Here is a 15,716-nt window from a genome sequence, read left to right as displayed (position 1 = left end):
TGATGTTAACAAAATTATATTGCTATATTGTATGCATACTGTACAAACATGCAACCACAAATCCCATCATTAGGTACAACTATAATGCACTAATAAAAATGTGGAAAAAATAAAAATGGGAGCCTAGTACGGATTCCCATCCTTATAAGAATTCTAATCTTATCATTAGGTTCATCCTCACAAATTTCTGGGAGGGGTTTGGATCAGGCTTTTAGCTTTACCCTGCTTCAGAGAAAGCATCCTGAACATTCAGCAAACTGTAGTCCAAGAATTGTTCCATTCCAGACACACTGAATTCCCCTAATCCTGTCTAGAATCCAGCTTCTGACCTTAAACCCTCCACCCCTCCTTTCTCTGTGTCAACTCGTTTCCTGTCAGGAGCCTCCTGCACACCACCACCATTCACTGTTATAATCCCACTAGAACATTTCTTTATCACCCATTTCCATGACCACCACAATCTCTGAATTCACCTATCTGCTTTTTTATTCTTTCTTCTCATGCCTTCTATTTACCTGTTGCTGCAGGAGAAAACCACCCTCCAGGGCCGCTGCTTATCTTCTGCATTGTATTTCCAGTCTTACTATCTCCTCAATACTCCCTTGAGAGGCTTTCAAAACTTTTTAGTTGGCTTGATTTTTTTCTTTCTTCTTATAGCATGAAACCTCCACCAATCTCCTTGACCTGTCCTCAGTGTTGACCTTCGAAAAATCACTGCCACATCTTATCCTCATTTGTGCGTGCTTTTCCAGCTGTCCTAAGATTTTACCTGTGCTCTTGGTCGTTTCCTCCCTTCCAACTTCTTCTGAACTTGGCTGGACCAATTATATCTTCTCTCGTAGTTCTTATTCATTGGCTCTTCCTCATTAACCTTCAAAGATGTTTAAGTCAGATGATCTTAGGAAAATTTCTTCTGCCCTCATCGCCCCTCTGAGTGCCACCCAGTGTCTCTCTTGTATTTCACTGTGAAATTTCTTGATAGTGTTATTTATCCTTATTAATTTTACTTTCTCATTTACCATTTGAAATACCACTAAAGTTGGACTTTTACCCTCAATACTTACTAGACCAAAATTCTCTTGGGGTCACTAGGAACCCGCTACGTAACAAATCAAATGCTTTATGTTTTTATGCTTCTTGACTTCTCTTTGGTATTTGACACTGTTGACTTCTTCTTTGTCTTCTGATGATTCTCTTCATTTTCTTCCAAAATCTCTGAGCATTCTGTCTCAGTTTCCAATAGCGGTTCCTTTTATGCCTATTTAAAAATATTGGCATTGTTCCCAAGTTTCCATGTTTAGCCTTTTCATTTTCTATATATTTTTTAGATGATCTTCACATTGAAAAACCAGCCTCTATCTCAGAGCAAAGCCTGTCCAAGGAAGGGACATGACCTTAGTCCTTGGAAAGACCCACAGAGCACTCCTAAGCTCATACCCACCCTGCTGAGTTGTTTATCTACAAATAACAGGAGAGATCTGCTGCGCCAGGTGTCCCTGACTCAGTCAGGCTAGGTAGGGATCCATAGCAGCCCCCTAGCAGCCACCAATCAGCATGAGACAGGGAAATACCTGGGATGCCAGTGGTTTATGGTGGTTGATAACAAGTTGGGAAACCATGTAGTTCAGCACGTACACCCCTCTTGGCTCAAACCAATCAGTTCAAACGAATACCCCTTTTGTACTGACCAATCACCCCTACCCAACTTGTTCCCGCCAGTGAATGTGCTAATCATGTTTTAGAGTTATTTGATTTTCCCGCGGTGTGTGATGATTTGCTAAGAGATGCTATGATGTATGTGAAGTCCCTGTCCTCTCCAAAAAATGTATAAAACTGCTGCAAACCCTGGGCTCGGGGCCTCTCAGCGTCACCAGTTGCTGTGTGTGTGCGCACGCGGAGGACCCAGCTAGCTCGAAATAAACACCTCTTTTGCTGCTTACATTGATCTTGGGTCTCTGGTCGTCTTTGGGGGTCCTGAATTCGAGCATAACAACATAGCCATGACTCCAGCTCTAACATTTAGGTTGATGGTTTTTACATCTATAACACTGTTCTGAACTCTCCTTCCTCTGGCAATAGCTACCTGGATAGGTTGCAGCACCTCACAGTCAGGGATACTCTCTTGTGCCTCCTCAATCTAACCAGGCCACCTGTACCACCTCTCAGCTTTAATACTATATGCATATATTAATTCCCTTGGGGAAAGAAGCCAAGACCTCCATGGGGTTTTCTCTCTTTTAACATGAGTAACTAGTGATTAGCCCAATTCATCACTTAATATTATAAGCACTTTCCAACCCTTGGTCTTTTAAAGAGTTAAAATGGTACCCAAAGCAGTAAAATTTGTGAGGTGAAAAAAGGTCTTAACTGCTAAGTTCACTCTGAGCTGAAAGAGAGTGAATAAATAAATAGTTCCAAGCACTGAGAGAACTGGCATGGGTGAAAATCTGCTTATGTCTTAACACAAGGAGCAGGAAAGGAAATTTCTGGTGTCATCTATATAAATTTCTAGTGTTCTTTGAATCTATTTTTGCAGGTAAAGTCCAAAGTTGTTTACTAAAGACATCTGATTGCCTATTTGTTTTTGTTTTGTTGATACAAAGCAAAACAAAAGGAAAAAAAAAGGAGCTTTTCGGTCAGCAGGGGGAGCACTATTACTTTTCTCTGAAAAGATTTTCACCAAGGCAACACTGTCTTTTAATATAGACCACATCCTAGCAACCAGGAGGAAAAAATAATGATACAATCGATACACTTGCTCCCTGGTGGTTGCGATTTTTAAAAATAGCTTTTTTTTGCCTTTGTAATTGAAAAGTGTTTGCTTAGGAAGGGGTCTTTGGCTCAGTCACTTTCTAATTAGAGAGAGAGGTGCTTAATCCAGGATGTAGGGTTTGAAATAGGTCACAAAGCTAGGGTTCCCACACCTGGTCAGTATTTAGTATCTACCTCGGACATTGAAACAAAGAGACTAATTTGCTCATTTAACTTAGACTGGTCAATATAGTGAGAGAAATCAGTCAACCTGAATTTGTCTGAAACGACCTTTTGTTTGAGTGAATTGATTCAAGGAGATCTAAATGAGGACATGGTGTCCTTCTCAGACTCAGCTGGAATGAAGCCTATCAAATCCTGGTGGTAGCACTGTGTAAAGGTAGAATAAGGAGACCAAGGTCTCATCTGGATTCTACTCTGATCTTGAACAAACATTTAACTTAACTCTTTGCACCATCATTTATTTTCTTATAAGCATCACGTGTTTTTGTGAAGAGATGATAAAAATGAATTTAAAAATACCTTGAGATTAGAAAATATCTCTATAGTAAGGCATGTACAGTGCATACATACCCTGTATGTGTATACGTACATACATATGTGTGCACAGCTAAGTAGATATATTTGTATCTATTTAAGAAATGTGTATATATAAATAAAATAAATCAATACACATACAGGAGGTATACAAATGATGACAATTCTCTCCAAAGTAGCATCCTGTTTATAATGATTATTCTGTTCACTCACTGAGAATAATAATAGCTCATAGTCAGAAATAATAAAGAATCCGAATAAACAAATTATGGAACCAGTCTAGGTGTCCATGAGTGGGTGAATGGATAAAAAAATGTGATGTGTATACACAATGGAGTTTTATTAAGCCATAAAGGAGAATGAAATTATCTCATTTTCAGGAAAATGGAGGGAATGAAGAACATCATATTAAGCAAAATAAGCCAAACTCAGAAGACCAAGGGTCCTATGTTTTCTCTCATATGTGAAAGCTACAGAGTAAAAAAGGGAAAGAAAGCTGGGCGGATCTCATGTAAATTGAAGGGAGATCAGTAGAGGAAAGGGAAAAGGGGAGGGAGGATGGTAAGGAAAGAGGAAATGGTGGGGAATGGTAATGGCTGAATTATATCGCTATATATTGCATGAATTAACATGTAACAATAGATTCCACAATTATGTGTAATTATAATGTACTAATAAAAATGTGGGAAAAAATAGTGAAGAATCCAATACTTTTTGGAAATTTTTTAATTTCCTCAAATACTTATTTGGTGAGGAGAAGCTTATATTACTTATTTCCCAAACACATTTTTATAAGGAAAGAATCAGAGATGATGCTATAACTGTATCTTATAGTACACACCCATACTTATCTAATAATATGCTTGTTTAAATGCTCTGCCAGTTTGCTTTTCCCTTATTTCATTTGTACTCTGAATGGAAGCATAGCATAAAAATATTTAATAAGCATTTTAAGAGAAAGAAATGAATAAGGGGAAATCTAGTTTGGCACCGAAAAATAATTCATTCCCTTAATTTCTAAAATGGCTGATTTTTTTCAGTTAATCTCTCTCTCTCTTTCCAAATGATAACAAATTAATTAACATATGACATTAGTGTTTATATTTTCTTAAAGTAATGAATTTTAGAGAAGACAAGTAGAATAGTTTTTGCTTTTACCAATAGAGTCTTCCATTATAAAGTCCAATTTGATCTATTTGATCTGTGGCTAGTTAACTTAGACGTACAGAGTTAGGTGCCGATGAAGTCAAAGTAATAAGTTTAATTCCTGTGAGCTTCAGGTTTACTTTCTCTATGGCCATAGACACATTCCTAATTCTGAGTAATCATTTATCATTTTTATTATGATTCATATCCGAGACCAGGAAATGAAATGTCATCCAAATAAGACGAGGCAGTCTCCATTAAAAAGAGGCAACCAAGTCCCTTACCCTCCTGTTTTTTGTATCATTTTGGGATGGCTCATTCATAATTATAGTTTATATTTATGTAGTACTTAGGAAAGAATATAAGCTGGAGAATTCCAGGTAGTTTAATTAAATCTAACAAGAAACCAATACCACACCAGACAAAACTGAAATCTATTGAAAAATATTCTGGACTGGGAACTATACACACTTCCATAAGAAACCCAACACTTCCATTTACCAGATTTGAGCATTTAAAACCTTTCCCAGGGCTGGGTGCTGTGGTGCACACCTGCAAACCCAGCAGCTGGGGAGGCTGAGACAGGAGGATCACGAGTTCAAAGACAGCCTCAGCAATGGCGAGGTGCTAAGTAACTCAAAATACAAAATAGGGCTAGGGATGTGGCTCAGTGGTTAAGTGCCCCTGAGTTCAATTCCTGGTACCAAAAAATGAAATAAAATAAACTTACCTAGCCTTGATTTTTTTCATGGGAGTATGGAGAGAAATATTTATCTCTCTGCTTCACCATAGATATTAAAATAGTTAATATATATAAAGTACTTAGCACATAGTAAGTACTCAGTACATAGTAAAACTGTCTTTATCATTCTCATTATTATTATAACTCCTGTGTAAGGGTATTGTAAGAATTAAATGAAAGCTGAGTATGGCCCACAATCTTTCTTGAAGGTATTTTATATATAATTAAGCATTAAATTTATTAAAGAAAAATGGTCTTTGGACAGTACATCAGGATCAGGGCTTCATGGCCTGGTTTGTGAGTGATGGTAAATCCTCTAGGTGGGGAAAATTAGAAGAGCTGGGTCACCAAATTCAAAATACCAAAAAGGAACCAAGGAACAGAGGCTAAAAGTTCAGGAATCCAGGAGAACTAATGTGTAAAGGTAGAGATTAAAGGCATTTCTGGACTCGAAGTAGAAAGTAGACTGAAGAAGGAATATTTGAGAGGTATTAAGGAGGCAGAATGAAGAGTGTTTGTTTGGATGAGTGAATGAAGAAAAGGGAAGCATCTTTGTATCTATAGAGCTAGGTTATTGGATGAGTGGCTCCCAGTGGTTCCTCCTAAAGATGGGCAGGTCTGATGGTCAGAAAGCAGGCATGGCTATGACTCAGTTCCACCCAGGTGGAGATGTTCACAGTAGGGTTTGACAAACTTACATGTTTGTGTGTGCATACTCACCTAAGTGAGAACTTCTCAGAAATATACATATGGTACCATTGAAGCAATAATGGATAAGATCTTCCAGGGAGAATATTTCAAGAACAGAACCCTGAGAATGATTAATATTTAGGGTTCAGAGAGAAGAAAGAAAAACAAGGGACTTAGTCAAATGTGCAAAACATACAATTAAAGGTTTTTTTTAAAAAACGTTGAAAATTAGCAAGAGATTTGTTGGGAAGTGGCCACAAGATTGAGAGCTTTTCCTAAATATCTGATTGTTAATGGAAGGAGAAGCATAAGTCATAAGTTGGGGCATGGGGGAGGAGATGTAGGAACCAGGCAGGTTTGTTGTTGTTGTTTATTTTAACATGTTTACATGCCTAAAAGAAAGAACTAGTAGAGATCAAGTGAATGAAGATGTGGGCAGAGAAAAATAGTGGTATCAGGTCCTAGAAGGGGTAAGAAGTTATGGCATTTAGCTTAACCAGTAGTGGCATTTGATTACAAAATACATATGCTTCGTGCATGTAAGTGTGTATGTGAACATATAATATGAATATATATATATACATATATATTAATATCTCAGAAAGATTATGTAAATAAAAGCTATTCTTGCTGAATGGGATTTTTAATATTGCAATATGGACTATGTCTAATATTTTAAGTGAGAGTACCATGAACAGCCAACATAATGTAACCTAAATTTAATGCCAATTTAAAATTTTTACTTTGGAAAATGATTTTTCCAAAATGTTTTACATAGTACTTTGCCTTCTTAAACAAAATGTTCTGAACACAGTCTGACCTTTTCTTGATGACTCACTTTGGACATCAATCATTTTCAATGGTATAATCTAGCCATGGCCTTAGGGGCGTCTGAGGACCACAGGGCTGTAGGCTAATGCTAAATGGCTCCAGACAGCTACGCTTTTAGAATTCTTCTGTTTTTTCACCCTGTCATTTGTTATTGCTCTTCTGTTGTCAGTGTGCCTTGACTTCCTGCTTCTTATGTGTCACCTTCACTTTGTACACACATGCCGGGTGAGAGGCCCAGAGTGTCTCCAGATGTCCCCAGGGTGCAGACACAGACACAGGGGCAGCTTGCTCAGCCACTCAGGTCCTTTTTTGCAGAACCCTAACTCAGGGGAACTCAGGTCTTCCTGGTTCCTCCACCCCCAGCTTGTCCCACAAGCTGCAAGTCTGACTTCTTGGATATAGGGACAAAACTGGCAATCTCTAAAGCTCAGATCATCCTGTCCTTGGTCAGCAGGCACACCTCCTCCTCACAGAGGTGGAGGCGTGTAGACCTGAGTCATCCGGGGCTCTGATTAAAACTTGGTCTTCAGATGGTCCTGAGCTACTGGGCACTGCAATAAATGAGTCATAAAATACAGTGTTTTGCTTTTATTTTTCTGACGTTGGGGCCCCAATTTATTCTATCCCTAGCAAAACTGGCTGGCTTTTTATAGCTTCTTTTCCTGCTCTCTAAGAACAAGCTACCATAGTTAGAATCTTTGTCTAATTCCCTCAGGAGGACATATTACCTTTCTTGGCTGAACAGCCACGGGCTCGCACATGCATACCTACCCACAGGAGTAGATTTAAGGGTCAGATGTGACGATGCTGCTTCCCTTGCATCCAGCCTTTAGGCTGCCATCCATTGTAAACGCCAGGGCTGATCTTGACTTTGTCTTCTGGCTCCTTCCTTATGAGTGAGGCCTTAAATAGGTAACAGGAGGCTGGATCTTAGAAATCTAAAATGATAAATCCCCCAAAATAAGGCTGGAAGAAGTGGTCAGAGTGTTCTGTTGCCCCTCTCCTTCAAAGTGCCGGGCGAAGGTCCAGGTGCAGAGGATTGTGTATCAGGTTGAAAAATGCAGATGAAATCACAGCTTCGGAGGCAGATGTGACGTAGCCGAGGGTATCAGTAGGAGCTGCCAACGAGTCTCTCAGCAATCAGTTGCCATTAAATTACCCATGGCAAAGATTGCAATATGATGTTTATATAGCAGGACCTGCCTATTAAGTATGTAATGGTTGTTAAATTGTCAATAATGAGATCTCAGAGGCTGTAAAAGTCAAAGTAGCTTCCTGTTTCTCTCCAAAAGCAATTTTCCCACTTGGGTTTTATGAAATAAGCTTTCTGGGGGCAGTTGGTTTGGTAGTAAAATCGACTTTTAGGTGAGAGAAAAAAACTGAAATAGACAAAAATCAGTTGCATTTAATACAAAATGATACCAAGGCTGGGTTTGTGGCTTAGTGTTAGAGCGCTTGCCTAGCACGTGTGAGGCACTGGATTTGATTCCCAGCACCACTTTAAAAAAACAAACAAACAGACAAACAAAAAAACACAACTAAACAAAAATGATACCATTTTCTGTACAAATGCACGAATATATGTATATAAAGACGTATATGGAAATATTTGAAAAAATACATGCAAATGCATTAATAGTAATTTTGTTTGGATGACAATGGAAGTATTTTTAAAAGTAATTAGTTGACTTCATAGAGGTGTAATTTCCGTACAATAAAATAAACCCACTTAAAAATAAATTTCAATGAATTTCAACAATGTGTACATATTTGTAGCCACCATCAAAATCAACACATTAAACATTTGTGTGTTTCTCAAAAAAAATTTTTTTAAATGCCTTTAAAAATCAATTTCACCTGCCCTAATTTTCAGCCCCAACCACTGATCTGCTTTTATGAATCACTTTGAATTGTCTTTCTTTGGCTTAGCTGCATATTATAATATTACCCAATGAACATATATTTATTTTTAATAAATAAATAAAAATATTTAACAATTTCAAAATACTTATTAGAGTATTAAAATAGGAAAAACGTAAAATTAATTTGAGAGAGCTTTACAAAATTAATTTATCTATTTCCCACCATATTCCACCAATGGGGTAGAATTTCCATTTGTCTGCATTTCTCTCTGTAATGACCAACACATACTAGTCATTTGGCAGAACATTACTGCCTCTAAAGTCAGCAGCTCCCTACATCCTTCAGGAATCAGTTGCCTCCAAAAATGATTACAATTTTCTCACCCCAAACAAGAAAAAAAAAAAAAAGGAAACAGATCTTCTTTTCAGAAGGTTGTAGATATACAATATTGATATCAATTTATTAAGACAGTCATTTGTATAACTACTCTTCCTTTAATTCTGTTTTAAATATCTTATACGGTGACAATTGAACCTAGTGGAAGCTTAACATAGTCCAAATTATCCAACAGATTGCCTTCTGCACAGACCTCTCCTGCCAAACCATGAAAACCTCCTGGTTCTACAGGAAATGAAGAAAAACAGTGGTGAATGAAAGAGATAGGATCTTGGGATTAGATTAGGATGCTGCAGAACAAGCAAACCGGGGGCTTCCCTATCTACAAAAGTTATGAAGAAGATCCTAGACTAGGTTTTGGGTACACGAAGAACTTCTATTAAAGCCAAAACAAATGATCAGATATTTGTTGAACACCTGCCTGCCTGCCTAATATCCAGATACAAAGTCCTCCTTTGTACGCAAATACCACGTACGCTTCGGACAGGTATAGTCTAGAAACTCTGATCAAAACACGCAATTTCATTCAGTTTACACTGCCTATGAAGGTAGGGATTCGATATACGTTGCCTGCTTATCTTGCATCAAAACCTTACATGTATTATTTTTCTTAAATTTCTCCATTTTACACATAAAGAGATCAAGACTTTGAGGGTTTAAGTAAATCATCTGAGGTAGTGTAGTTGGAAAGTGGCAGAACTGGAATTTAAGCCTTCAGAAACCTGCTCTCATGGCCTCATGCCTGTTTGCTCTGCAAATAATTGCCACAGTGCCCTTTAGTCTGCTTGTTATTGCTGTATCAGGAACGTTTATACTGAAGGCATTTGAATCACGGATGCAATTGTTAGGTTTGTGTGTGGCTTAGTCTTCTCTGGGAAATATGTCTTCCATTCATTTCCTCTTGATTCCTCAAGTGTGAGATAAAGTAAAAAGTGATTTGTTTTTATTTATTTATCTGTTATTGAGAAAACACTATCACCATGGAGAAAAGGAACAATTTAAACAGCCTTGGCAACTCCTTTACTCTATTTACTGTTAGAATGATTTCTTCAAGGAATTGAGTAGTTAGAATGTGGAACAGATAGAGCATTTGCTTTCCCTCAACCTCTGAATTAATATGATTAATTAATAGAGTTAATATTGATTGTCGTTCTGGTAGTTTAAAATGGAAAATAAAGGAAAGTTGTTAATTGCTAGGCATAGAACTGCTTTACATAATTATCTTATTCCTATTATTAACATTCTTGTTTTCCAGTTTAGAAGCTAACTTGGAGAGGTTAAGTAATTTGTTCAAGGTCACACAGCTGGTAATTGCTCAAGGTTGACAGAGCCAGGTTTTGTACCAAGGCTGTGTGATTCCAGAGCTTTTACTATACTAGGCTCTCTCCCAAATCAAATTGGCTCTTATAGGGTGGTATAATTAATTAGTTCAAATAACACTAATATTTTCCTTCCAAAAGCTTTGCAAAAAATATGGAGAAACAACAAAAATATCAAACAGTATTAGAACTAAACGGGGCATGGGCAAAGAGAAGCCAACAGAGGCCACTTAACAAGGAGGAATGAAGTGGGCTCAGGGATAACCCAGACCTTGGTCTCTAACCATCTGCCTACAGCAAGGAATTGTGTTAATGTTTTAAACAGAATTTGGCAGAATTACATGTCATGGGCTACCGCCTACTGGGTGATGAGACATTTTTATTGTTTGGCTGGTGTGTGACTGCTGAAAGCCTTTTCTAAGAGAAGTGTCAGAAAGAGTGGCAAGAATAAGACTAAGATATGGGCTTTTAAAGTGATTAATTGGAAAGAACTCCACTTGACTACATTTGTTTTTAAAGTGATTAATTGGAAAGACTATATTCATATAAATGCTGGCAAGATGGATAAGAAATCATTCAAATCTCTTTATGGTCTACTTCACACAGGCCTGCTCTGCTTATGTCAGGTTAGAACAACTAGTTTATGTGGATCTTGATTCTAATAAGGTCTAGTCAAGAGATCACAGAGGCTGTCTGTTTACAACAGAGGACATCTTTTCCACCTGACCGGGATCAGCCAGCTATCCATGGGGCTCTGAAGACAAAGGAATCTTTGTGAGACAGTATGTGCAGATCCACTGCCACTCTTATACAAAGGCTTCCAGATATTTTGCCAATGTTAACTAACATGAGCTAATATTGAGTACCTAGTACATCTTGAGTTCCGATTATGGAAATAACTATAGAATTATTAATTTAGACATGAAATCTGGGCAGGTTTTGTTTTGTTGGAAAAATGTCTCAGATCGATCTTTTTTTTGTTTCACTTGTTACTATTTCAGGCCAGGACCTCATCATCTCACATCACAATTATTGTAAGAGCTTCCTAAAGTGGAATAAAATAGGGAAGAATGAACTATTTTAGAACTGAAGGAACATGATTTAATTCAAATCAATTACCGGGCTCAGAGAGAGATGAATTTCCTTAAATCATTGCCTTTATCACATGTTCATTTATCACCTTGAAAATACTCAGGATTTGCCCACTGAGTTGAATTCTTGTTTGGCTTGAAGTTCTCATCTTGCATTATGGCCCCACTCTACCTGGCCAGTGTTATTCTTTTCAATTTTCCAAAGCACATTCTCACCTTTAGTTCAGCTAGCTCCTGATTGTTGTCTCCTCCTCTATACTGCACAGGTCTGCTTTTGAGATTCTGCTCATGCTATTATTTTCTCCTAGAACATCCTCCCTTCTGTTACAGATTTTTAAATTCCATCTACCCTTGAGGAGCCCTAAATCTCTTCATCCTCATTGGAAGTTTCTTGAATGTTCCAGTCTTCATTAATTAGCCCTTTCCAAATTACTAGTGCCACAGTTTAGTATTTACTTACAGAATTTGGGGAGTGAAAAGGACTTTCTGATCAGCTTCACTCTATGCATGAATTTCCTATACCGTACTCACCCAATGAGATTTGGCTCTGCACCCATACATTTATCTAGGCAGTTTTTGCCATGTTTTATATTCATTTATTCAAACAATAACAGCTGAATCCCTAATTATTGGAGGCAGTACACAGGAACTGGGTTCAACTATGAATAAGACTTAACAATCCATGTTTTCCTCATGAAGATAATATTTAACTTCTTGCGAGATGACCAACTAGAGGTACTGGATATGCTTCTTCCCCAAAAGGAAAGATCAAAACCACAATAAACAGCTACAACTTGGCTAGAATATTAAGGGAGAGTGTTAGGATGCAGTGCAGATTAAATAGAGAAACTATGGAACATGTAGATTCTGAATGATCAGGAACAAAAGGCAATGAAATGCCTTTTTTTGACCACTATGCTGACCCTTGTCTGAATGAGTTTGAACATGGGGAAGTCCTTGCAGGATGGACAAAAGGTAAATAGGAAGCCCTCAACAGCCTCCATTGACACATAGACACCTGAATTTTTGCTGGTTGGGGAATCCTGCAGCCTTTGTGAGTCCTGATCCCTGTTGTGGGAGACCTTGTGAAGTGCTCCATTGTAGTGCTCCAGAGGAGGAGCTGTTGGCTAATGCCATTTTGATGTCAAAATTAAGCGTGTCCCACCCCTACTGTGTGAGCACACCTTCCTGGGGGCCTGGGTGGCTCATCTCCCGTACAGACCATTAAACTGGCAAATACACTCTTGCAGCCATGTGTGCACACAGTATGGCATCTACCAGTGCCCAAAGAAGTGGACACACAGTGGGTACCCCACCCATTCTGCTGTGTACATTACCCCCACCTGGTCTACAGGAGTATCCCCACTCCCACACAACCTATAGTGACTGGAGGCTTTCTGTACCCAGTTGGATACATACCATGTCCAAAGCCATTGATTACAGTAAAAGAAGCTACACAGAGAATACAGTACATGCCCAAAGCCAACAGAGCATACTCTAAGACATATTCAGGATAATACCTTTTTTTATTAATTTAATCTATTAATTTTATAGGGTACCTTTAAATAAAAAGGTACCCTATAAAATTAATAGAGACAACAAATCTGCCAGATGTTCAAATATCAATGTAGGAACATGAGAATTATGAAAAAACAAAGTAACATGATTCTTCCAAAGTAACACAGTGACTATCCAGCAACAGACCCTGAAGAAATGCCTAAAAAATAATTCAAAAGGGATCCTAAAGAAACTCATTGGGATACAAGAGGATCAGATTTGACAATTCAGTGAAATTAGGAAAACAATCCATGGGATGAATCAGAAATTCAGGAAAGGGATAGATATCATAAAAATACAAATTGAACTCTTGGAGCTAAAGTTCATAAGCCAAATAAAAAATATATTTGAGAGCCTCAATAACAAGCTAGGTCAAACAGAAGAAAGAACTTCTGAACTTGAAGACACATTTGTTGAAATAACCTAGATGAAAGAAAAAAGAAAAAACATTTAAAAATGAAGAAAGTCTCTGAGACATTATTGGACATCATCAAATGAACAAATACCTGATTTATATCTTTTCTCAGAAAGAGAAAAAAGGGAAAACACATTCAAAATATCTTCAGTGAAATAATAGCTAAAAACTTCCCAAATCTTAGGAAATATGGACATTTGGGTTTGGGAGGCTCAAAGGATCTCAGGTAGACTTGATCAAAAAGGGCTCTCTCTTTGGTATTATAGTCAAACTGTCAAAAGTTCAAGACATGAGAAAATTCCAAAAGAAAAACACAGCCAAATAACATTTAAGAAAACTCCCATTAGACTAACTTTACATTTTTCAGTAGAAAATTAATAGACCAGGAGGGAATGAGGTGACATATTCAAAAGTCCGAAAGAAAGTAATAGCTAACTAAGGATACTATAACCAGAAAAGCTTTCTTGAGAAATGAAGGACAGATAAAGACCAGTAACATAGAGTAGGCTTTTTCCTCATTCTTTCTAATATTTGTTCTTTTCATTTAACTCAAGCTTGTATTAGCTCCTTCTTTCTTTCTGTTTTCAGCCAATCACATTATTTAGTCATGCTGCATCTTCTGCCAAAAGCTTTGGATCATTTTCTAACTTGTCTGTTGCTAAACTACATTTCTCTTCAACCTGTACCTATGTGATGATCATTGTGTTTTGTTTTGATTCGAGAAAGACTCTTACCTCTACCCTTATTATATTTAGGGTTATTTGATTTAACCCATTACACAAACTTTTCAAGATCCCTTGGGAAGCCAATTGTATAAACTCCTTGATCTGCTATTCTTCTTATTTGTTTGTCAAACACAAATTTAATAAACATATTTTCAAATCCTCACCAAAATCATTGTGTTAGTCAGCTTTCTGTCACTATAAAAAATTCCCGAGATAATCAACTTAAAAAGATAAAAGCTTTATTCTGACTCACATTTTGGAAATTTTAATCTACAATTATCGACGTTGTTGCTTTTGTGCCTGTGATGAGGCAGCATATCATAGTGGCAGCAGGTGGTAGGATAAAATTGTTCACCCCATGGTTGAGAATCAAAAGAGAGAGAAGGAAGAAAGGATTGGGATACCATGATCCACTACAAGGGCATTTCCTCAATAACCTGAAGACCTCTTACTAGTCTCTATCTTTAAAAAGGTTCTATACTCATTCAGTGGTGTAAATCTAGCTGTTTTTTTTTTTTTGTACTTAAGACTGAATTCAGGGATACTCAACTACTGAGCCACATCCCCAGCCCTATTTTTTGTATTTTATTTAGAGACAGGGTCTCACTGAATTGATTAGCACCTTGCTGTTGCTGAGGCTAGCTTTGAACTCGTGATCCTACTGCCTCAATCTCCTCAGCCGCTGAGATTATAGGTGTGTGCCACTGCACCTGGCTCCACTCTAGCCTTTAACACATGGACATTTGGGGGACACTTATGATCCAGACTGTAGCATTCATCTAAACATATTTTTGGAAGAGGTTTAAGAACAGGTTCAATGGCAAGTTCTGTAAGGGCATCTGTTGTATTGATTCTTCCTTATACTTATTACACTGCCTGGTAGAGTGTGTTTAATTAATTCAATTGGGAAAAGTGCTTGAGCTCTTTGACATGAAACCAAGAAATCCATTTCAAATTGGCCCAGATTTGTTATTACCACCACTTGAGTAGTGCATAAATTCATTGAACTGTACTTTTGATCACTCAATGTTATCATATTGATCATAAGGATATGTTGCTGCCCAAAGGTACTGAATTTACAATAATTCTATAATCCACCAGTCTTGAAAGTCTTGTCAGAAGTGGAAATGAGGTATTCAGAATGCCTGATTCATAGACAATCTGGTTCATACCCAAACCTACAGAATGTCTAGTTGATTGCCTTCTAATTACTTATAATCTAGTCCTTTAAAGATTCACTTGAATTTATGCTAGGGACTATATATGAGATCATATCTTCCATTCAGTTATAAAAATTAAAGTATTTGTCTTCTGCTTGCTTTATTTATTTATTTATTTAGGTACTACAAATGGAACTCAGGGTCATATGCAAGTTAGGCAAGCACTCTATCACTGAGATACATCCCCAGCCCTGTCTTCTGCATTTCTTCAAAGATCATTGTTCTTTCAGTAGTTTTTTTCCATATCATTTATCGAAATTGGAAGTAGAACCTCATCATAGGGAACTGTCTTGATCTTGATTTGATTTGCTCTGATGGCTTTTTCTAACTTCTTAGTGAGTATCATTTACCTTCACCGAGAAGAAAGAAATGAGACAAAATTTTTTTGGCATTCATAAATTACAATTGGTTT

This window comes from Ictidomys tridecemlineatus, chromosome 11 (assembly GCF_052094955.1).
Source record: "Ictidomys tridecemlineatus isolate mIctTri1 chromosome 11, mIctTri1.hap1, whole genome shotgun sequence".
Classification (NCBI taxonomy): Eukaryota; Metazoa; Chordata; class Mammalia; order Rodentia; family Sciuridae; genus Ictidomys; species Ictidomys tridecemlineatus.
The sequence above is the reverse complement of the archived record's forward strand: the minus strand, read 5'-3'. Positions refer to the sequence as shown.